Raw genomic sequence first — 22,784 nt, forward strand, 5'->3', positions numbered from 1 at the left:
AGAGAAAAAATGACTTTTTTTCAGCTAAACATTTCTGACATCAAGAGCTGTGTCCACTGTGCCTCCTGGATTGCCATGTGCTTCGTACTTGCAAATCTTTACTTCTATACTTGTGTTTTTTCTCCCTAATGAGTTTTTCTTAACTACTTTTATAAATGCTTATGATAGTTAAGGATCTCTGAAAAATATTTCGTTTCTGTATATCACAGCTTCTCTACATCACGGCTTCTTATATGTCATGCAGAATTCTCACCATGAATTCGTGATCTGCAATATTAAAAATGTTGTCTTTGGCTGTTGAACATGGATAGGTGTGGATAATCTATCTATCTATCTATCTATCTTTCTTTCATTTTTTTTTTTTTTTTTTTTTTTGAGACGGAACCTCACTCTGTCATCCCGGCTGGAGTGCAGTGGCATGATCTCGGCTCACTGCAGCCTCCACATCCTGCGTTCAAGCAATTCTCCTGCCTCAGCTTCCTGAGTAGCTGGGATTACAAGCACGCATCATCACACTCAGCTAATTTTTGTATTTTTAGTAGAGACGGGGTTTTACCATGTTGGTCAGGCTGGTCTCAAACTCCTGACCACGTGATCCACCTGCCTCAGCCTCCCAAAGTGCTGGGATTATAGGCATAAGCCGCAGCATCCAGCAATTATACTCTAGATTTCTATGGGGAAAACCTGGGGTTCTTAGTAAAGATGGAGAACATGTAATGTTGAGGTTATTTCTGTGTTCTTTATTATTTCGAGGCATTACACCATTAAGAAAATGCTCATTTAAACAGAATGGCATTTATTACCCAAAAAGTTCTGAAAAAAGTGGCTGGGCGATGTGGCTTACGCCTGTAATCCCAACACTTTGGGAGGCTGAGGCGGATGGATCACGAGGACAGGAGATTGAGACCATCCTGGCTAACACAGTGAAACCCCATCCCTACAAAAAATACAAAAAATTAGCCAGGCGTGGTGGCACACGCTAGTAGTCCCAGCTACTAGGGAGGCTGAGGCAGGAGAATCACTTGAACCTTGGAGGCAGAGGTTGCAGTGAGCCAAGATCACACCATTGCACTCCAACCTGGGCGACAGAGTGAGACTGAGTCTCAAAAAAAAAAAAAAAAATTACCAGGAGATACCTGCTTATTTGGGTGCTAAAGAAAGACTACTTAAAGTCACTATTAAAAATTGTAGAACATGGAAAATATCTGTATCTTGGACTTTCCATACAACCGATGTTTTCTTATGGTTAAATTGAGACTGTAATTTACTTTAATGGGGGCAGTATCTCAGTAGTGATGCTGTGTCCTGGGTGCATCAGCACACTATAGAAACTTGTCCTAGTGTATTTGATGTTAATAACTCACTTGCTTAATAAGCTCTCTTACAGATTTTTACACTGTAGAGTTTTTTTTTCCTCTTCATCATTAAGTATCTGTATGCAGCTGATGTCCATAAACCATCACATTAAATCTGGCAGCTGCCCTGTTTTTGAGGTTTTCTTTGTATTTATCTTTCTTTGGTAAATGAAAGCTCTCATCTTTGTTTACAGGCCAGAAGAACTGAAAAAGACACAGGCTCTTCCACTTACTGGATGTTTGACAAAATGATCTTTTGGGGCCAAAACATTGGCATTACTGGTAAACTTGGTAGAGATTCAGTAACTCAGACTTTATTTCAGAGCTCCTGAAAAAATAATCTGCATTAACATGATGTCCAGTTTATTGTACACATTAAAATTTGAGTGGTACCTTCTAAGTCAACATGTCTATTTTGTCTGAAAAATGTAAACAACTATGTCTTTTTCATCTGAAAAACGTATACAACTCATTCTGTATTATGTAAATACAGTACTCAAAAATGTACCTTAGTGTTTATGCCCTCAATTTTATACTTTATCATCCAGACAAGTATCATATATACACTGATGTGGATATTATGCCACTCTTTTCTCCGAGTTAGAGAATACATTAGAAAAGGTTTGTGTGTTGACAATTATTTTATTGGATAATTTCAGTCACTCTTATAAGTCAGAACCAGTTTTATTTACTTTCTCATTTTGCCTTGAGTCAAATGGAAAATTCTGCCAATGGCCACTTTGTAAATATGTGTGCTTGTGTGTCTTTTCCAGGGACTGTTGACATTTAGGGATGTGGCCACAGAATTCTCTCTGGAGGAGTGGCAGTGCCTGGACACTGCACAGCAGAATTTATAGAGGAATGTTATGAAAACCTGGCCTTCCTGGGTGAGGGTAACTTTAATACAAAATTCCTTATATAAACTAAAGGTTTCATTTCTCTTTTGTAGAATTTCTCTTTTGTTTTCTGGTAATTTATGCTTTCAAATTTCTGTTTTCAAGAAAATCCTGGGGATTTGTCTGTTTAGAAAAGAATTTCTTCAAGATGTTTCATCTTGACCTGAACTTTACACATTCCTGAGCTGATCTGTGTCCTTCACTTTAGATTATTGGTAATTTCAGAAGTTTAGTTGCATAAAATATTGTTACTCACACCTTAAAATCTGATTGTCATCACCAATTTTTGATTCAGTAGTACCAGGCAGTGAAATTAAGAACCTCCAAAATTAAAATTTTTTTTTTTTTTTTTTTTTTTTTGAGATGGAGTCTTGCTCTGTCACCCAGGCTAGAGTACAGTGGCATGATCTCGGCTCACTGCAACCTCCGCCTCCCAGGTTCAAGCAATTCTCCTGCCTCAGCCTACTGAGTAGCTGGGATTACGGGCACCCACCACCATGCCCAGATAATTTTTGTATTTTTAGTAGAGATAGAGTTTTACCATCTTGGGCAGGCTGGTCTTGAACTGCTGACCTCGTGATCCTGGCCTCCCAAATTGCTGGGATTACAGGCGTGAGCCACCGCACCTGACCGATAAAAGTATTTTCTAAATATTTAAACATTTCTGTTATAAATTAGTATATTGGGATAAATTTATTAGAATATTCTATTATATCCTCTTTACTGAGCACATTACTAAGTTGGTAATTGGAGAATGTGAGCAAGATTCATGTTAGTTATTTTTAATAAAACAGGTATTGCTGTCTCTAAGCCAGAGCTGATCACCTATCTGGAGTAAGAAAAAGAGCCCTGGAATATGAAGTGACATGAGATGGTGGATGAACCCCCAGGTAGGTGAGAGTGAATACAACAGACAACATGGATGAGAGGCCCAAAGTCAAGAAGAAAGCAGGTCTTTAAAGTGATTTGGGGAGCTGTGTTCCAAAGGAAATAGTTTCTGGAAAGCCTGAAATTTTTTAAAAATTATACTGTCACATAGGGGCATGTTCTGTCTTATGTTTATAAAATTTCTAAGAATTCTAATTTCCCTTCAATGTTCTTCCTTCAAATTTACAGTGACAGCTAAAATACTGTTCATGACATACAAAAAGAGTGCACAATCTGACTTCTTTTTTCTTCTTTTTGTGGACACAGAGATATCTCCATAATTTTGAGATACTCTATGTTAAACTATTTTTTAAGTTGTCTTTTTACATCACGTCTGAAATGCACGAAAGTGGTAGTTTCTGTTTCATTGTTTTTCTTGTTCATTTTTTCTGCACATTTCATCCTGTTTTCATTACCATAGTTTTGAAATATAGTTTGAAATTATGAAGTATGATGTCCTTCTGCTTTGTTCTTTTTTCTTAAGATTGCTTTGGCTATTCAAAGTTTATTGTAGTTTCATGTATATTTTAGGGTTGTGTTTTTCATTACTGTTAAAAAAAAAACTGGAATTTTGACAGGGAGTTTATTGAATCTAGAGATGACTTTGGATAATATGGCAGTTTCACAATACTTATTCTTTCAGTAGAAATAAAATATTTTTAAATTTATTTATGTCCTCTAATTTTTTTCATTGATACATCTTTCACTTAAAAGATTTACAAGCTCCTTGTTTAAATTTGTTCTAAAATTAATTATTTCATTGCTATTGTAAATAAGATTTTTTTTTCTCTCTTATCAGACTGTTTTAAGTGTATGGAACCATAACTTATACTTGTATGTTAATTTTATATTTTTAGTTTAAACAAGTTTTAATGTACTGTTTTTTCTTTTTTCTTTTTTTATATAAGATTACACGATCTACCAACAGCAACGTTTTACTTTTGGTCTTCAATTTCAATGACTTTAAATTTTTCTTTTGACTATTTCTTCATCCACATACTTTCAGTGCTATATTAAAATAGAAGCATTGACAATAAGAAGCAATTGTTTTGCAATGGGGTCTGTAAATTTAAAGGAGCAAACACCTCTTCAAGATTTTATAAACTGGTTTCAGAAAGTAAAAATAAATTTTCGTTTGGCCCCCAATGTATAGAATGCCCTCTGGGTTTGTAGTGAAGAGGGGTTGTAGGTTGGTCTTAAGGCTGCTGGGTTTGCACAAGGGTCCACCTTTAGTTGTCTTGTTAAAAGGGGCTTGGATAGGCTGGGCGCGGTGGCTCACGCCTGTAATCCCAGCACTTTGGGAGGCCGAGGCGGGTGGATCACGAGGTCAGGAGATCAAGACCATCCTGGCTAACACGGTGAAACCCCGTCTCTACTAAAAATACAAAAAAATTAGCCGGGCATGGTGGCGGGCACCTGTAGTCCCAGCTACTCGGGAGGCTGAGGCAGGAGAATGGCGTGAACCCGGGAGGCGGAGCTTGCAGTGAACCGAGATCGCGCCACTGCTCTCCAGCCTGGGCCACAGAGCAAGACTCCCTCTCCAAAAAAAAAAAAAAAAAAAAAAAGAAAGGGGGCTTGGATAGTTGTAGTTCTCATTTAATTTTTGGACAGAGTGAATATCTTTCAGGACTTTGCTGTGCATTGCAGACCCAGGGGCAGGTTTCTGCAGTCTGGTCTGCATATAGTGTTCTTTATATCAGGATGTGGATGAGCATGGCTTTCACTGAGTACAAGAGAGAATTTTCCCAGGTCACTTTGGGTTTCTACGTAGGCAGAACGGGCCATGAACTGTGGCTCAGGGAGCTGGAAATGAGTCACGGAACTGCCTCAGGGACCACAGTAAAGGCCAAGGTCTGCAGGCCTCTCAGCATAGCTGTAAATGGGTGTCTTCCTCCAGGCCTCTGGAAGGACAGGACCTCCCTCAGACTGTGACTGGGAAGAGTTTGAGATGGTTACAAAGTACAGTTCAAAATTCTCAGTGGAACCAAGTTAGGTGGAACATTTTCTTGTCTGTAGCCAACAACAGTAGTCCTGTAGTTTGCCACCTGAATGAGGGCTTGTCTTCTAAACAGAATTACCTTCAATCTTGGGCTTTAGCAGAGTTTCACAACTCCCTTCCTGGATCTCAGAACTCTCTTAAAGGCACTTTTTTTTTTTTTTTTGAGATGGAGTCTCGCTCTGTCACACAGACTGGAGTGCAGTGGCGAGTGCAGTGGTGTGATCTTGACTCACTGCAACCTCCACCTCCCGGGTTCAAGTGATTCTCCTGCCTCAGCCTCCCGAGTGGCTGGGATTACAGGTGCCCGCCACCACCCAGCTAAATTTTGTGTTTTCAGTAGAGATTGAGTTTCACCAGGTTGGCCAGGGTGGTCTTGAACTTTTGACCTCAGGTGATCCACCTCAGCCTCCCAAACTGTTGGAATTACAGATGTGAACCAATGTGCCTGGCCAAAGGCACTTATTTTTGACATGGGGTCTTGTTACATAACCCAGGCAAGTCTTAATATTTTGACTGCAGGCAATTCTTTAATGTATCATGTAGCTGTCATTACCGGTGTAAACCATGATGCTTGATTCTCTTAAAAAGGCATTTTCGTCAGGAATGGCTGACAAATTTTCTTGCTGTCAGGGGATAAGAAAATAGGGTGCCTTTTTTAAAATTTTATCTTGTTAGTCACTCTTCATATAAATTTTTACTTTCTATTTTCTACTTTAAATTTGTCTGCAATTTTAGATTCAGACATTTAGCGCAATATACTAGAATTTGCATGTTGTGCCTGAATTAAATTAGATAATTAGTATGCAGGCAGGCAAAAAGGGATTATAAAATTTTCAACCACTTTTGTCAGCCTATATCTAAATAATAACATAGTTTATTCCCCAAATATTTGTTTTATGTATGAGGCTCTAACCATATTCTGCTAAATATATACATAATTTAGCAGTGTAAGGTATTATTTGCTTCTAAATTTGGATTACAGTAGTTTTGTGTAAAAATAGCAAACATTTAAAACAAAAATTGGCACTAGTTTCTTTTAAATGCTTATCTATTAAAAGTTTCTCATTAGCATCTCCTGTTTATGATTGTATTTCCTTTTCTCTGAAATTTTATTGCCATACAGGAGATATCAGTAATTTCAAATGCCTGCTTTCCGGGAATGCACAGTTACAGTCAAACATTGCTGTTATCTAGACAAATTATTTGTTAATGTACATTGATGTTGCCAACTAGATTTTATGAGTAAGCATTTATTATTGTCTTGTAGTTCTATATTGTGTTTTTTTACTGTAAATTTCTTAGTATCAGTTTATTGTGTTTTTGGTTTTACTTATGTATTATAATTTTAGATAACTGGCAATTATGTTTGTATACTTTAAGTTAATGAGGGGTTTAATTAAAAGATAAATGGGCCATATGTCTATCACAATCAGATATGTGTGTGTTTGTATCTGCAAATGTGACCCCAATTTTTGTTGTAGCTTGTCTTAGCTCATTCTCTTTTTCTCTCTCTCTCTTTTTTTTTTTTTTTTCTGTTTTTGAGACAGGGTTTTGCTCTTGTTGCTAAGGCTGGAGTGCAATGCACTATCTCGGCTCACTGCAACCTGTGCCTCCAGGGTTCAAGCAATTCTCCTGTCTCAGCCTCCCAAGTAGCTGGGATTATAGGCATGTGCCACCACACTTGGCAAATTTTGTATTTTTCTTTATAAGAGACGGGGTTTCTCCATGTTGGTCAGGCTGGTCTCGGATTCCTGACGTCAGGTGATCTGCCCACCTCAGCCTCTCAAAGTGCTGGGATTGCAGACATTAGCCACTGTGCCTGACCTCTTAGCTCATTTTTGATGTTGGTTTTATCTTGTCTAAGTGAGTAGCCTTGGAAATAGTCTCATTTTTGTCATGTGTTTAATGATGAATATGTATTTCCTTTGTGTGAGACAAACACTTTGTGATTTGGAGGTAATTTTTAAAGATTTAAAATTTGGTATTTTTTTCAGTTTTTTAAAAAGTAATTGTTGTGAAAACACGTAACATAAAATTTAGCTTCTTAAATCTATTTAAATGTACATGTCACGGCCAGGCATGGTGGTGGCTCACATCTGTAAAACCAGGATTTTGAGAGGCCAGGACAGGAGGATTGCTTGAGCCCAAAAGATTGAGACCAACCTGGCAAAATGTGGAGACACCCTCTCTACAAACATTCTTTTTCTAAGAAATAGCCAGGAAGGGTTGTGTGTACCTGTGGTCCCAGCTACTTGAGAGAATGAGGGGCAGGGTTACTTGAGCCTGGGAGTGTGAGGCTGCAGTGAGCCATAATTGTGCCATGCACTCAAGCTTGGGTGACAGATTGAGACCCTGTCTCAAAAAAAAAAAAAAAAAAGTTGTGTATTTCAGGTATATTAACTATATTCATATTGTTATGCAAAAGACTTCTAGAAATTTTATATCTTATAAAACTAAGACTCAGTATCCATTAAATAACATTTACTCATTTTATGCTCTCTCCAGCCCTTAACAAACACCCTTCCACTTTCTGTTTTTATGAGTGTGACTATTTTATATATCTTACATAAGTGAAATCATAATATCTATGATTTCATTACTGGCTTATTTCAGTTGACATAATATTCTCAAAATGTATCTTTAAATGTGACAAGATTTTTAAGATTTTTTTTTAAGGCTGAATAATATTCCATTGTTTTTTTTTTTTTTTTTTTTTTTTTTTTTTTTGAGACGGAGTCTCGCTCTTTCGCCCAGGCTGGAGTGCAGTGGTGCAATCTCGGCTCACTGCAAGCTCTGCCTCCCGGGTTAACGCCATTCTCCTGCCTCAGCCTCTCTGAGTAGCTGGGACTACAGGCGCCCGCCACCACGCCCGGCTAATTTTTTTTTTGTACTTTTTAGTAGAGACGGGGTTTCACTGTGGTCTCGATCTCCTGACCTCGTGATCCGCCCGCCTCGGCCTCCCAAAGTGCTGGGATTACAAGCGTGAGCCACCGCACCCGGCCAATAATATTCCATTGTATCAAATATGTCTTGAAGGTCCTATGTTGTATATTTTAGATATAGATTAATAAGTGGAATTGTTGTATTTGATAATAATTTTATTTTTATTTATAAGAAGTACATTTATAACATAAAATAATGGATGCCTCCTTGTTTTCTACCGACAGTCAACATGGGTTTTTTTTTTTTTTGAGACAGTGTCTCACTCTGTTGCCCAGGCTGGAGTGCAGTGGCATGATCTCAGCTCACTGCAACCTCTGCCTCCCAGGTTCAAGCGATTCTCCTGCCTCAGCCTCCTGAGTAGCTGGGATTACAGGCACATGTCACTACCCCCGGCTAATTTTTGTATTTGTAGTAGAGATGGGGTTTCACCATGTTAGTCAGTCTGGTCTCGAACTCCTGACCTTGTGATCTGCCCACCTCGGCCTCCCAATGTGCTGGGATTACAGGCGTGAGCGACCGTGCTAGCCTGTCCAACATGGTGAAACCCCATCTCTACTAAAAATATAAAAATTGGCCAGGCATGGTGGCGGGCGCCTGTAATCCCAGCTTCTTGGGAAGATGAGGCAGGAGAATTGGTTGAACCTAGAAGGTGGAGGTTGCAGCAAGCTGAGACTGTGTCACTGCATTCCAGCCTGGGCAACAGAGCAAGACTCCATCTCAAAATAAAAACAAGAAAAAAAAAAGAAGTTATCTTCTATGTCTGATTAAAAGATTTTTCACTTATGGTTTCAGGAAATAATCAAACTTAATTTTATCAGTGTGGATATTCAGTATGGGCAATTCAGTATGGATATTCAGTATGGATAATTCAGTATGGATATTCAGTTTTAAAATTATCTTTTTTCTATTGTGTGCTCATGTCAATTTTGTGGGAGATTATTTGACCATATTCAGAAGGGTTATTTCTGGGCTCTCTGTTCTTTCATCTGTTTATCTGTCTTTTTTTCAGTACCACATTGTGTTTGTTATTGCTGCTTTTAATATGTTTCAAAATCAGAAATTGTAATGCATCTTTGTTCTTTTTCATGGGTGTTTGGCTAGAGATAATAATAAAATTTTAACATTTTAAACAATATTTCTTTAAAAAACTGCTATTGGGATTTTTATGAAGATTATATTGAATTTGTCTACCACTGTAAGTTGTATTGACATCTTTGAAAAATTATTATTTTTTGATTCCTGAGCAAACATATGTTGAAGAGTGTGTTTTATTTTCATGTACTTTTGGATTTTTTTTAGTTTTACCTTTAATTTCTAGCTTAATTCAGTTTTGGTCAGAAAACACAAAGTGTATAATTTTGGTCTTCTTAAATGTATTTGTTATTGTTGTTGGGTTTGTTGTTTTTGTTTGGAGACAGGATCTTACTCTTGTCACCCAGGCTGGAGTGTACTGCCATGATTTTGGCTCACTACAGCCTCAACCTACCAGGTTCAAGTGATCTTTCCTCCTCAGTGTCTCATGTAGTTGGGACTACAAACATAAAGTACCATGTCTGAATAATTCTTTGATTATTTGTAGGGATAGAGTCTCACTATGTTGCCCAGGCTGGCCTCAAACTTTTAACTCCAAGTGATCCTCCCACCTTGATCTCTAAGTGTTGGGATTATAGGCATGAGCTACACCACCCAGCTGGCATTCTTAAATTTAATAAAACTTAGTATGTGTCCTAACAGAATACACCAGGTGCAAATAAGAATATTGTGTATTCTCTTGCTTTTGACTGGAAAGTTTTGTACTCATCTGTTAAACCTAGTTGGTCTGTAATATGGTTTTGATGTTCAGGATGTGGGACCTGGTGGGAGGTGTTTGGGTCATGGGAGCAAAGTCTTCATAAATAGCTTGGCACCATCCTTTTGGTAATCAAAATGTTTACACTCCATTAATTCAAATGAAAGCAGGTTTATTAGGAGAACCAGGCTCCTTCACCTCATACTTGCTCTGTCTATTATTATGTGACAGGTACAGTTACTCTTCGCCTTCAACCATGATTGTAAGCTTGCCGAGACACTCACCAGAAGCAGATGCTGGCACACGCTTTTTGTACAGTCTGCTGGTTTGTGAGCCGTATAATCATTTCTTTATAAATTATCCACTCAGGTATTCCTCTATATGCAAAATGATTAATACAGTCTCTAATGTCGTCTAGGTTTTGTTTTCTTGTTGATTTTTTAATCTGAATTTTCTATTATTAAAAATGGGGTCTTGATGTCTACAATTATGTTCTATGTATTTCTTGCTTTACTTTTGTCAATATTTACTTTATATATTTTGGGGACCTTATGTTATATATACGTATACATACAGACAGGTAGATAGGTTGATTTACTACATTTTATGAGTGTGTAATGTCAATGTTTGTCTCATGTTAGCACTTGACTTAAAACATACTATATCTAATACACAATTGTAGTTACTATTTCCATAAAGTATAGTTTTTTTTTTTCACTCTGTGGTTTTCAGCCTATTTGACTTAGTGCTGAAATGATTCCCTTGTAGGCAACATACTGTTTGCTTTTTTCTTAAGCCAGTAAAGCATTTTATTTTTTCTTTTTATAATTTTATTTATTTACTTGTTTATTCATTTATTTTTGAGATAGGGTCTCACTCTGTCAACCAGGCTAGTTTGCAGTGTTGTGATCATGGCTCACTGTAGACTCAACTTACAAACTCAGAAGATTCTCTCATTTCAGCCTCTTAGGTAGCTGTGTTAAAAGTGTGTAGTATCACGCCTAGCCAGTTTTTTGTGTATTTTTGGTTGAGACAGAGTTTTGCCACATTGTCAAGGCTGTTCTCAATCTTCTGAGATCCAGTGATCAGCCCGCCTTAACCTCCCAAAGTCCTGAGATTACATTTCTTTTTATTAAGTGATTTAATTAATTTATATTTAAAACTGCTTCTTAAAAATGAAGTTACTGGTTTTATTGTTACTGTTTTATGTGTTCCTGAGTGGTATGTTTTTTCTTATTTACTGTTTTATTGCCTTAAATTTTATTTTAATTGTGTAGTGATGTGCTTCAATTATTTTTCTAATTTTGTTTTGCATAGTTTCTTTAAATATTATCTTTATAATCATGTTGTCTATTCATGTGTTTTCATGCTGCTGATAAAGACGTACCTTACCCTGGGCAAATTACAAAAGAAAGAAGTTTATTGGACTTACAGTTTCGTGTGATTGAAGAGACCTCACAATCATGGTGGAAGGTGAAAGGCATGTCTCACATGGTGGCAGATAGAGAGCTTGTGCAGAAAAACTCTGCCTTATAAAGCCATCAGATTTCATGAGACTTATTCACTATCATGAGACCAGTACAGAAAAGACCTGCCCCCATGATTCAATTACCTTCCACCGCATCCCTCCTACAACATCTGGGAATTAAAGATGAGACTTTGGTTGGGATACAGCCAAACCACATTATCTTAAAAAAATGGAGTTTACATTAAATATCTTAAAATTCAAACAATATACTTTAGTTTCATGACAACTTCAATTGAATATAAAATTATACCTCTATATTTTTCAGTTTGTTATTAACGTTAAACATTTTTAGGCTGGGTGCAGTGGCTCACGCCTGTAATCCCAATACTTTGGGAGGCTGAGGTGGGCAGATTACCTGAGGTCAGGAGTTTGAAACCAGCCTGACCAATGTGGAGAAACCCTGTCTCTACTAAAGAATACAAAATTAGCCAGGCATGGTGGTGCATGCCTGTAGTCCCAGCTACTCGGGAGGCTGAGGCAGGACAATTGCCTGAACCCGGGAGGGAGAGGTTGCAGTGAGCCAAGACTGTGCTGTTGCACTCCAGTCTGGGCAACAAGTGTGATACTCCATCTCAAAATAAAGTAAATAAAAATATTATTTTGTGTATTTATTAACATATTTATGCAGATTGTATTCTGTTTTAAATATTCTACAGAGGAGCTTTAAGGGTTTTATGCATCATTATTATGATAGTAAAGATTTCTATATTTGTATATTTACATTTAATATAGACTTTTATTTTATATGTGGCTTTGTTACAGAAAATAGGAGGCAGGAGACACCCAGTAGGTGAAACTGGAGGATTTTATTAAGGTGCACCCTGGCACAATGGATTCACATCCAAAAAGCTGAGCCCTGGACTAAGACAGGGCTTGTCTTTTATACATGCATGGGCCATCTAGTGGCGCAAAGCTCATGGTGCAAGCAAGCAGGCTCACAGAAGCAGAACAGAGGCAGTTAATCAAACAGTGACAGGTTATGCTGACCTTGCAGCTTCATTGGAAGGGGAACATGGATTTATCAAACTAAAGCAGGCCTTGCAGGTACATGTCTTACTCAAGCTCGTCTTGTGACCTTGTCATGTTATCCAGAACAGAGAAACTGGAGTTGTTGTGAAGTAACCTTGAGTTTCACTAAGGAAGGATTACTAAGGGGAGGGGGAAGCTAGCAGAGGAGGAAAAATTGTTTTTCCCATCTTTGCCCTATGGGAGGAGAGGGGATAAGGACTAGTTTTCTTTACATCCTCTACTTCATTTCCCCCTTTGATGCTTTTTATAAATGACATTTAATAGAAAGCATCACTAGGACTTACTTTTTCATGAAAAGGCAAGTTTTCTTCATTTGGCAAAGGCTGATATTTAGTTAGAGCCATTAGTTGTGTAGTAGCTTGCCTGGTTACAAGAGCCTCTGTGGCCATTTAGATGTTTTTGACCAGGAGGGGTAAGAGACAAGGGAGTATGAGGCAGACTCCTAATATGGCTAGAACTATTCTTACTAAGGTTTTAAATTCTCCAAGGGATGGGAACTAACCTCTGAAGAGGGAATCTGGAGACCATCCTTTCCAAGTCTGGACTGGAACATGGGCTAATTTTTGAATTCTTGCAGCTTTTTGTTTGACGACCTTTCCATTGTCATCGATTTTTAGACAGCAATTAGTCAGGTTGAACTTTCTACATACTCCTCCCTCTTGGGCTAGGAGGTAAAACCAGTCTATTTTGATAAATGGCAATTCTCATTTCTGTAGATTTCCAAGCTAGCAAATTTAAGGCTCTTGCAGTATCATTTGTAATGATCTCCAGTACTGCCTGCAACCATATGTTGTGATTTAGCATGTAAATAGGAGTGCGGTATCTCCATGATCCATCTGCCCATGTGGCTGGGCCGTAGTATTGCATTATTCTTTCAGGGGCCATTCATTATCTTTAATTCTTTATGGTTATTCCCCTTTTATTTCTTTCGACCTGACACGAACCTCAAACTAGGTTCTAGGTAAGGACTTTGGGTCATAACATATATAAGGCTGGCCACTTCCTGGGCTGCTGATTGAGTAGGTTATCTGGTTGTGTGTACAAGTTCCTCAATGGGTCCCTGCATACCTATAATAAGTGTGATACAACAGGGTTCTAGTCATGGTGTTTCCTGTCTACATATTGTCAGTGCAGTGGGGGCATCCTTCTAAGGAGTCTCCCTTTAACATGGTTAAGGGGAATAGCAAAAGTAATGAATAACATATTTATACCTAGCATGGAGAGAAGAGGTCCTTTCCTAGAGGAGGAGGTTGAGCAAAGCAACAGGACAATAGTAAAACAATTAATATTACAAGGAAAGTTTCCAGACCTAAGATTTCTAACCACTTTTACTTTCCTGATGATGCCTCGAGCTTTGGCTATACATAGACGAGTCAGCTTCTGGGGTGACTAGAGCAGGGCTGTTGTTTCCTCAAGCTTCCGCCGTGTGTAGACTGGTCAGCTTCCGAAGTGACCAGAGCAGGGCTGTTGTAGTCTTCACTGGCACCTCAGTCCCATCATAGGATCAGCTGGGTTGGATGGTCTGGGTCCTGCTGGCTGGTCCACTTGTCCTGGGCTACCAGTTTCAGCCAACTGTGGTGAATCCAAGGCACGATTCCTGCAACTTTAGCAGCAGTGAGAGTAGACAAGATTACAATATGGGGCCCATCCCATATGGGTCCCAGTGTTGTTGGATTCCATTTTTTAACCTAAACAAAGTCCCCGGGTCTGAAGGGATAAATTGGGTCTGCGAGGCTTATGGGCATTCTTTCCCATACCCAGCCATGAATTTTTTGCATGGCTATTCTTAAAGCCTGCATCTGTCTCCTTAAGGCTAATTCCTCTAGTTCACAGAGATCACCTTTAAATTGACCGAACAAGATCTCTTTTTTTATTTATTTATTTATTTTTTGAGACGGAGTCTTGCTCTTTCGCCCAGGCTGGAGTGCAGTGGCACAATCTCGGCTCACTGCAAGCTCCGCGTCCCGGGTTCACGCCATTCTCCTGCCTCAGCCTCTCCGAGTAGCTGGGACTACAGGCGCCCGCCACCACGCCCGGCTAATTTTTTGTATTTTTTAGTAGAGACGGGGTTTCACCGTGGTCTCGATCTCCTGACCTTGTGATCCGCCCGCCTCGGCCTCCCAAAGTGCTGGGATTACAAGCGTGAGCCACCGCGCCCGGCGACCGAACAAGATCTCATAGGGCGAATACCCAGTTTGTTTGGTGGGGGTGTACCTCACTCGGAGGAGGACCATGGGCAAGACCTGATCCCACCTTAGATGGGTTTCTTGGCAAAATTTTTTTAGTAGCTGTTTGAGTGTCTGGTTCATGTGTTCCACATTTTCTGAGCTCTGTGGCCAGTAGGCTGTGTGTAACTTCCACTTTATTTTCAATAGCTGTGTTAGTTCTTGAACTATCTTGGCCATGAATGCTGGTCCATTGTCGGACGCTAGAGTCGGGCAGTCCAAATCCGGGGATAATGTCTCTTAACAATACTTTAGTTACTTCTCGTGCTTTCTCAGTCCTGATGGGGAAAGCCTTGACCCATCCTGAAAAGGTGCGGACAAGTACTAACATGTGTCAATATCCCCCTGCTTGGGGCAACTCCATAAGCAGATTTTCACAAGGTGTGGCCCTTATTTCCTGCATTCCCAGGGGCCTTGTGGGCCCCTGTAATGGGTTATTCTGGGCACAAGTTATGCATTGTCCACAAATGGCTCATGTGATGGCAGTGAGCCGTGGCACATAGAAGTGGTGTCCTAAAAGCATCTCTAGTGCCGTTTTTCCCATGTAAGTTCCTTGGTGGAATTGCCTCACAAATTTGGAGGCCACCATTTCAGGGATGGCTAGTCTCACATTAGATAATTTCCACCATCCTCCTTCAATATATTCTCCAGATTCTTGGGCAAACCAGGCCCTGTCACTTGGACAGTAACTTTGGGTCTCCTGGAGGGGAGATTGTGGGAGGAGAGGCATGGTCAGGGCTTCTTTTTCTAGAGTGTGGAGCAGTCATTGCTGTCTGTCTTGCTTCTCTGTCTGCTTTTCCGTTTCCCTTGGCCTCTGGTGTCCCTGACTTCTGGTGTCCTTTATAGTGCATTACAGCTACCTTCTCTAGGGCTCATACAGCATATAAGAGCTGTAGAATTTCTTCTTTGTATTTTATTTCTTTGCCCCTGGCAGTTAAAACTCCTCTCTCCTTATATATAGCTCCATGGACATGCAATGTGGCAAAAGCATATTTGGAATCAGTACAAATATTGATCTTTTTGTCCTTTGCTAGCAAAAGGGCTCTTGTTAGAGCTATCAGCTCTGCTTTTTCGGCTGAAGTTTCTGTGGGCAGAGACTGAGCTTCCACCACTGAGTGCAATGTTACTACCGCATACCCGGCCCACTGGACTCCTTCCAGTACAAAACTGCTTCCATCTGTAAAGTACTCGATATCTGGGTCCCTGAGGGGTTGGTCTGTAAGATCTCTCCACCTTGACAATACCTCATCGACTGTGTCTATACAGCAATGAAGAGGGCCTCCTGGTTCTGATTCAATAGGGAGCAAAGTAGCTGGGTTTAGAGTGTTCACAGTCTCTAGAGTTACATGAGGATTCTTGCATAGAAGCCCTTGATACCAACTCATTATCAGATTTGATAACAAATGGTGCCCTTTCTGATCGATTAATATTATAACTCAGTGCGATACTCAGATGGTTAGTTGCTGTCCTAGAGTTAGTTTGTCAGCTTCCCATGCCAGTAGGGCTGTGGCAGCTAATGCTTTGAAGCATGGGGGCCATCCCAGTGCCATGGAGTCCAACTGTCTGGATAAGTATGCCACTGGGCGATGCCATGATCCCATGACCTGAGTTAGGACTCCTATAGCCATTCCCTTTTGCTCATGGGCCTATAGAAAGAAAGGCTTAGTTAGACCTGGTAGTCCTAAGGCTGGAGCCCGAGTTAAGGCTTCTTTGATTTGTTTAAATGCCTTCTCCTGGTCTGCCTCTCAGAGGAGGGGCTCCCTCCCCTCTTCCACACTTCTAATGTGACCATGGCCTCCTGGGGGCCTAGGGAGAAGGAGCCCGGTTGGTCCTAGTCCTTATGTTCTTAATTCTCTGTCAGCCCCATCAGGTCAGCATCTGGCTCCCTCAGGGTGTGGCAGCCCTTGGCTGGGGGCCTCTTTGTTTCATAGCCTTTGCCATTCTCTTCATTGCCCTCTGGACATTCATTTTTCTAGTGTCACTTCTTTTTGCACTGCGCACATTGACCTCCCTTTAGCCTCAGCTATCTCTTGGCTCCCTGTTCAACTTGGCCTCTTCCATGCCCACACCCATGTGAACGTTCACGTCCCTTTACAATGTTAATTTTCCTTTTTGTGAGGGCTGCCGCTAACAGGTTGGCCTTTTTCCTAAGCCTCTGCTCTGTTTCCTTTTTTGCCTCTTGGTCACAGTTAACGTACACCTTGGTGGCCACTTCTATAAGCTGGGTGGCATTCATGCCTGCAAAACCCTCTAGCTTTTGCAGCTTCTGTCTGATGTCACCCTGGGCTTGTCTTACAAATGCTGCGTTCACCATGCACTGATTTTCAGCAGCCTCAGGGTCAAATGGAGTGTAAAACTGGAATGCCTCACAGAGTCTCTCATAAAACTGGCTAGGGCTCCCATCAATTCCCTGGAGTACTTCAGAGACCTTCCTTATATTGATTGCCTTTTTTCCACCTTCCCTCAATCCTTGCAGCTATGCTTTTTAGTACCTTTGCAGGCGCTGAAGCTGGGTTGCATCATTTGGGTCCCAGTTGGGATCCGTTTCTGGGAATTGGCCCTGAGCATATGCCTGGACATTAAGGTGCCTTCAGGCACACTGACTTCTAGCCAGCAGAGAGCTGCCTGGGCTATCCTTTGACACTCCTCAGTGTTAAACAGCATTAGGAGGAGATTCCTGCAACCTGGCCAGGTTGGATTGTGCATTAGGAAGATAGACTGCTTCAGATCTTTGAGGTCCTAGAAGTTCTCCGTGTAGGAGGGCGTATGATGTTTCCAGTTTAGGAGATCAGTGGTAGAAAAAGGCTGGTAAATAAAAATCTGTTGCCCACCTTGGACCTGGCCCTGTTCATCATCATAAATAGGTCCCTGTGTTTTCTGGAGGGGCATCTGCAAAGCTCAGGCGTGGGCAAATTGAAGGTGGCCTACTTGATCATCTTGACTTCCTTCTTGGCCTCCTGGGACAGGGGCTCAGATTTGCCCCTTCAGGGTGTAGCCTGGGGCATGATACCATCTGAGTTGGGCTGCTCAGTGGCCAGCCCTGGTAAAGGTGGGTAGATTGGTGCATAGGGAGGAGGGGTTTCTATCTCCTCTGGTGGTTCCTCCAAAATTGGTTTTTCCCGTCTTTCCTGTGGCTTTCCCTTTGTCTCTGTAGCTTCCAGCAAAGCTGATTTTTTTTTTCTTTTTTTTTTTGGTGGCTTAGGCTCAGCTTGAGCGAAAAGCTGCCAGGCAAGGCTGCAACCATGCAGGTCGAGTATGTACTATATTTAACCATGAGTCAATATAAGGGAACTGGTCTGGGTGCCCTGGCTGTCCTCTGACCCCAGTTACCACCTTAAATACACAGCCAATTGTTTCGTTATCTACATTTCCTTCAGCTGGCCATCCAACATCAAAAGAGGGCCGTTGTATTTCACAGAGAGTTCTCAGCATCTGGGGGTCAACTTAATTCTATAGTCCCCCAGATAACCTTTCTTAAAGTTCCTTAATATACATTCTAATGGGGTGGGTTTTGTTGACTTCCCTCCCATTTCCTCCCCATTACAGCACAACACATTCACTCTTCCTTTCGATTCAGACCAATTAAACCATCCCCCTCGCAGGAGTTTTCAGATGCTGCTTAGCTTTGGAGTTTGTTAATCCCCTCACAATTACTAAATTGTGAGGCACCTCCATAAACCATATGTGGATTGCCACTAGTCCTGGTTGGTCCCACAATTCGCTCAGAGCGCACAGTCTATACTAAGAGACCTGCAGCCCCCACATGTGACTGTCCGCATTGGTTCCTCCCGAAACCATCTCTTTCACACAGTCACACACCATCCCACTCCCAGTTTTCTTTCCTAACTGACTTTGCGAGCCACTCTTATGCCCTAGTCACTTGGGGTGTAAGTTTCCCTGACTTTGCAAACCACTCTTGCGTCCTGTGTCAGTCTACTAGTTACACCTCAGAAGGTGATCAGGCTCCCCTTCCATCCTTATGGGACAGTTCCTGCCTTGGGCCCCAAAACCTTACCATGGTCCTGTAGCGCACTATTCCTGGAATCGTCCTGTAGCCCCTTAGATTCTGTTTTGCTGTCTGGGAGGGGCACCGGGTTGTGGGAGAGCTGATCCCTTCTTCAGGTTTAAGTTCTCCTAATGGCACCTGAGGTCATGGGTCTCGCCTGGCTTGGGGCCTCACACCTACAGGCAAAGCAGACAGCAAACCTGTCATCTCCATCTCCTGGCTGGCTCACCAAAGTGTTGCAGAAAACAGGAGGCAGGAGAGGCTAGTGAGTGAAACTGGAGGATTTTATTAAGGTGTGCACTGGCTCAGTGGATTTGCACCCAAATAGCTGAGCCCTGGACAAGGACAGGGCTTGTCTTTTATATGTGCATGGTGGCCATCTAGTGGCACAAGGCTCCTGGTGCAAGCAAGCAGGCTCACAGAAGCAGAACAAAGGCAGTTTATTAAACAGTGACAGGTTATACTGACCTTGCAGCTGCATTGGGAGGAAAACAGGAACTTAACAAACTAAAGGAGGCCTTGCAGCTGGTACACGTCTTACTCAAGCTCGTCTTGTGACCTTGTCATGTTGCCCAGAACAGAGAAACTGGAGTTGTTGTGAAGTAACCTTGAGTTTCACTAAGGAGAAATTACTAAAGGGATGGGGAAGCTGGGAGAGGAGGAAAACTTGTTTTTCCCATCCTTGCTCTATGGGAGGAGAGGAGCTAAGGACTAATTTTCTCTACATCCTCTACTTCAGTTTTATGATGGTGTTCATTATTATTTTGTTTTTAAGCAAAATTGACTCATTTTAGCATTCCTTTCCTTTTTTTTCTTTTCTTTTTTTTTTTTTTTTGCAGAGTCTCAGTATGATCTTAAACTCTTAGTCTCTAGTGTTCTGACAGCCTTGACCTCCTAAAACTAAGATTACAGGCATGAGCCATGGTGCCTGGGGCCACCATGTACCATTTTGTACAACTGTGCTAGTGGTGATGAACATCTTCACCTTTTATTTTGGAAATTCTTTATTTTCATCTTCTTTTTAAAGTGAAGTAAATTTAAATCAAGTATTATTGGTTAGAAAATACTTTTTTATTACATCAAAATTTGGGAAGTTTTCACCCTTTTTTATATTCAAATAACCTCTGTATTTTTTTTCTTCATTTTCTTCTTCTAAGATTTCCTAAATCTAGTTGATGGTTATCTAGTAAGTTGTTTGTTTTGTTTTGTTTTTGTTTTTGTTTTTGTTTTTTTTTAGATGGAGTCTCGTTCCATTGCTCAGGCTGGAGTGCAGTGGCGCAATCTCAGCTCACGGCAAACTCTGCCTCCTGGGTTCATGCCATTCTTCTGCCTCAGCATCCTGAGTAGCTGGGAGTACAGGTGCCCGCCACCACACCCAGCTATTTTTTTGTATTTTTAGTACAGACTGGGTTTCACCATGTTAGCCAGGATGATCTTGATCTCCTGACCTCATGATCTGCCTGCCTTGGCCTCCCAAGGTATCTAATAAGTTTTACATTCCATGTTTTTACGTTGTTTTGCAATTATAGATTTTTGTGTTATATATTTTAGGGTATGCCACCACACATCCATTAATTGTGTTTTGATTTTTTAGTATTTATTATAATTATGCATGCTAATTTTTAACATTGTACAATTTAAGACAGTGTGGAACAAAGTCAAACATGAATGAGCTATGTATCTTTTTCCAATAGAATTATCTCTTTGTTTTTTTTCCTGTATACAAAAATAAATACTATCCTTGTATTTTTTTTGTAACTTGTATATTTGTTGTGTAGGTTTGTTGTGAATAGTTTTCTAATTCTGTGTAGATGAGTCATCATACAATTCTTTTTTTTTTTTTTTTGAGATGGAGTCTTGCTCTTCTTGCCCAGACTGGAGTGCAATGGTGCAATCTTGGCTCACCGCAACTTCTGCCTCCTGGGTTGAAGCGATTCTAGTGCCTCAGCCTCCTATGCAGCTGGGATTACAGGCATGTGCCAACATGCCTGGCTGATAGTTTTGTATTTTTAGTAGAGACAGGGTTTCTCCATCTTGGTCAGGCTAGTCTTGAACTCCCGACCTCAGGTGATCTGCCCGCCTCAGCCTTCCAATGTACTGAGATTACAGGTGTGAGCCACCATGCTCAGCCCATAAAATTTTTATAATTTCTACAACCTATTTATTTGTAAATCTATATGATTTTTGTGTGGGAGAAACACTTTTGGAGTTGAATGTAATTGAAAACTATCACAACTCTGTATCTCTTTTAGTTATTATTGTTTATTTTTTCTTGTCAAAAAATAACAAAATTTACCACAAAATATTTTTAAATATTTAATCATATCAATTATCTTGACATTGTCATGCAACTATTGCTAAAATGTTTTTATCTTGCAAAGCTAAATCTTAATCCATATTATAAACAAGAAGTACTAATTTTTAATTTTTTCTTTCTTTTTTTTTTTTGAGCTGGAGTCTTGCTCTGCTACTCAGACTGGAGTGCTGTGGCATGATTTCAGCTCACTGCAGCTTCCATCTCCCAGGTTCAAGCAATTCTCATGCCTCAGCCTCCTGAATAGCTGGAATTACAGGTGCCCACCACCATGCCTGGCTAATTTTTGCATTTTTAGTAAAGATGGAGTTTCACCATGTTGGCCAGTCTGGTTTCAAATGCCTGACCTTAGGTGATCTATCTGCCTCAGCCTTTCATAGTGCTGGGATTACATGTATGGGCCACCATGCCTGGCCACAATTTTTTCTGTTTTATGGCATTTTGCAAACATCACTCTGTTTTTTGTTTTTAACAGTATAAATGCTTCATATATGTCATAAAATCTCTGTCTTTTTGTGATTGGCTCATTTCAGTTTGCATAATGCCATCAAGATTTATATTTATAGTTGGTAGAATATTTCCTGCTTTTGAATATTGAGTATATTCCAGGAATTTTTTTTTTTTTTTTTGAGACAAAGTCTTGCCCTGTCACCTAGGTTGGAGTGCAGTGGCACGATCTTGGCTCACTGCAACCTCCACCTCCTGGGTTCAAGCAATTCTTTTGCCTCAGCCTCCCGAGTAGCTGGGATTACAGGCACATGCCAGCATGTCTGGCTAATTTTTGTATTTTTTTCTTTTAGTAAAGACGGGGTTCACCATGTTGGCCTGGCTGGTCTCAAACTCCTTACCTTGTGATCTGCCTGCCTTGACCTTCCAAAGTGCTGGGATTACAGGTTTGAACCACCATGCCTGGGAAGAATTTTTATATTTCAAATTATATCTACTGAATGATTTATTGAAAGATATTTGCATTGTTTTTACCTATTGGCTTACAGTAACAATGCTGCAATAATTATGAGTCTATGAATGACTACTTATATCACCATATATGTGAAAGTTTATATATGTGCTGCATTCTATTTTATTAGTCTACTTTTCCACCTTTATACTCACATCAAATTGTTTAATTCAGTAGCTTTGTAATGTGTTTTGAATCAGGCACTTTAATGCCTGCAGCATTCTTTCTTTTTTTTTTTTTTTATTATTGTTGGATAGTTTGTTTTTCTTTTGAGACTCTGTATACTTTTGAGGTTGCTGTTTCTATTTCTTCAAAAATGCAATGAGAAATTTGAAAAATATTGCATTAAATCTGTAGATTGCATTGAGCAGGATGGACTCTGCAACATTAAGTATTTCAACCTTTGTATAAGAGCACACTCAAGAGTGTGTTGTTTGATTTCTATATATTTGTAAATTTTTCAGTTTTTTTTTTCTCTTATCGTTGTATACTCTCATTACATTTTGGTCATAGAATGTAGTTCATAGAATTTTACTTTTAAAAAATTTGATGAGACTTCCTTTTTGTCCTAAGATGTGGTCTATCAAGGGAAATGTTGTATGAGCTAATTAGAAAGGTGTGTATTCTGATGTTGTTGAGGAGTGTTCTCCATAACTCTGTTTGAAATAATTGTTTTATACTGCCTTTAAGTAGTCTGTTCCCTTATTAACATTCTTTCTTGTTTTATTTTTATTACAAAAAGTGTGGTATTAAAATACCTTGTTCTAATTATATTGCTTTCTGTGTGTTTCTTCCATTCTGTCAATATTTGCTTT

General features: G+C 40.1%; 1 protein-coding gene across 2 annotated transcripts in view; it reads left to right on the top strand.

The window, feature by feature from the left end:
• LOC129460220 (putative zinc finger protein 726P1) overlaps positions 1-22,784 on the top strand; it is a 73,813-nt gene that overhangs the window by 44,650 nt on the left and 6,379 nt on the right. The window contains exons 4-6 of one of the 2 annotated variants that reach the window (XR_010115319.1): positions 1,550-1,637; positions 2,129-2,242; positions 3,046-3,141. The gene's annotated coding sequence lies outside the window, so the exon portion shown is untranslated. Of the gene's footprint in view, positions 1-1,549; positions 1,638-2,128; positions 2,243-3,045; positions 3,142-21,127; positions 21,271-22,784 lie in introns of those variants that run through there. The other variant, XM_063616455.1, reaches the window with a different exon arrangement.

This window comes from Symphalangus syndactylus, chromosome 13, assembly GCF_028878055.3.
Source record: "Symphalangus syndactylus isolate Jambi chromosome 13, NHGRI_mSymSyn1-v2.1_pri, whole genome shotgun sequence".
Classification (NCBI taxonomy): domain Eukaryota; kingdom Metazoa; phylum Chordata; class Mammalia; order Primates; family Hylobatidae; genus Symphalangus; species Symphalangus syndactylus.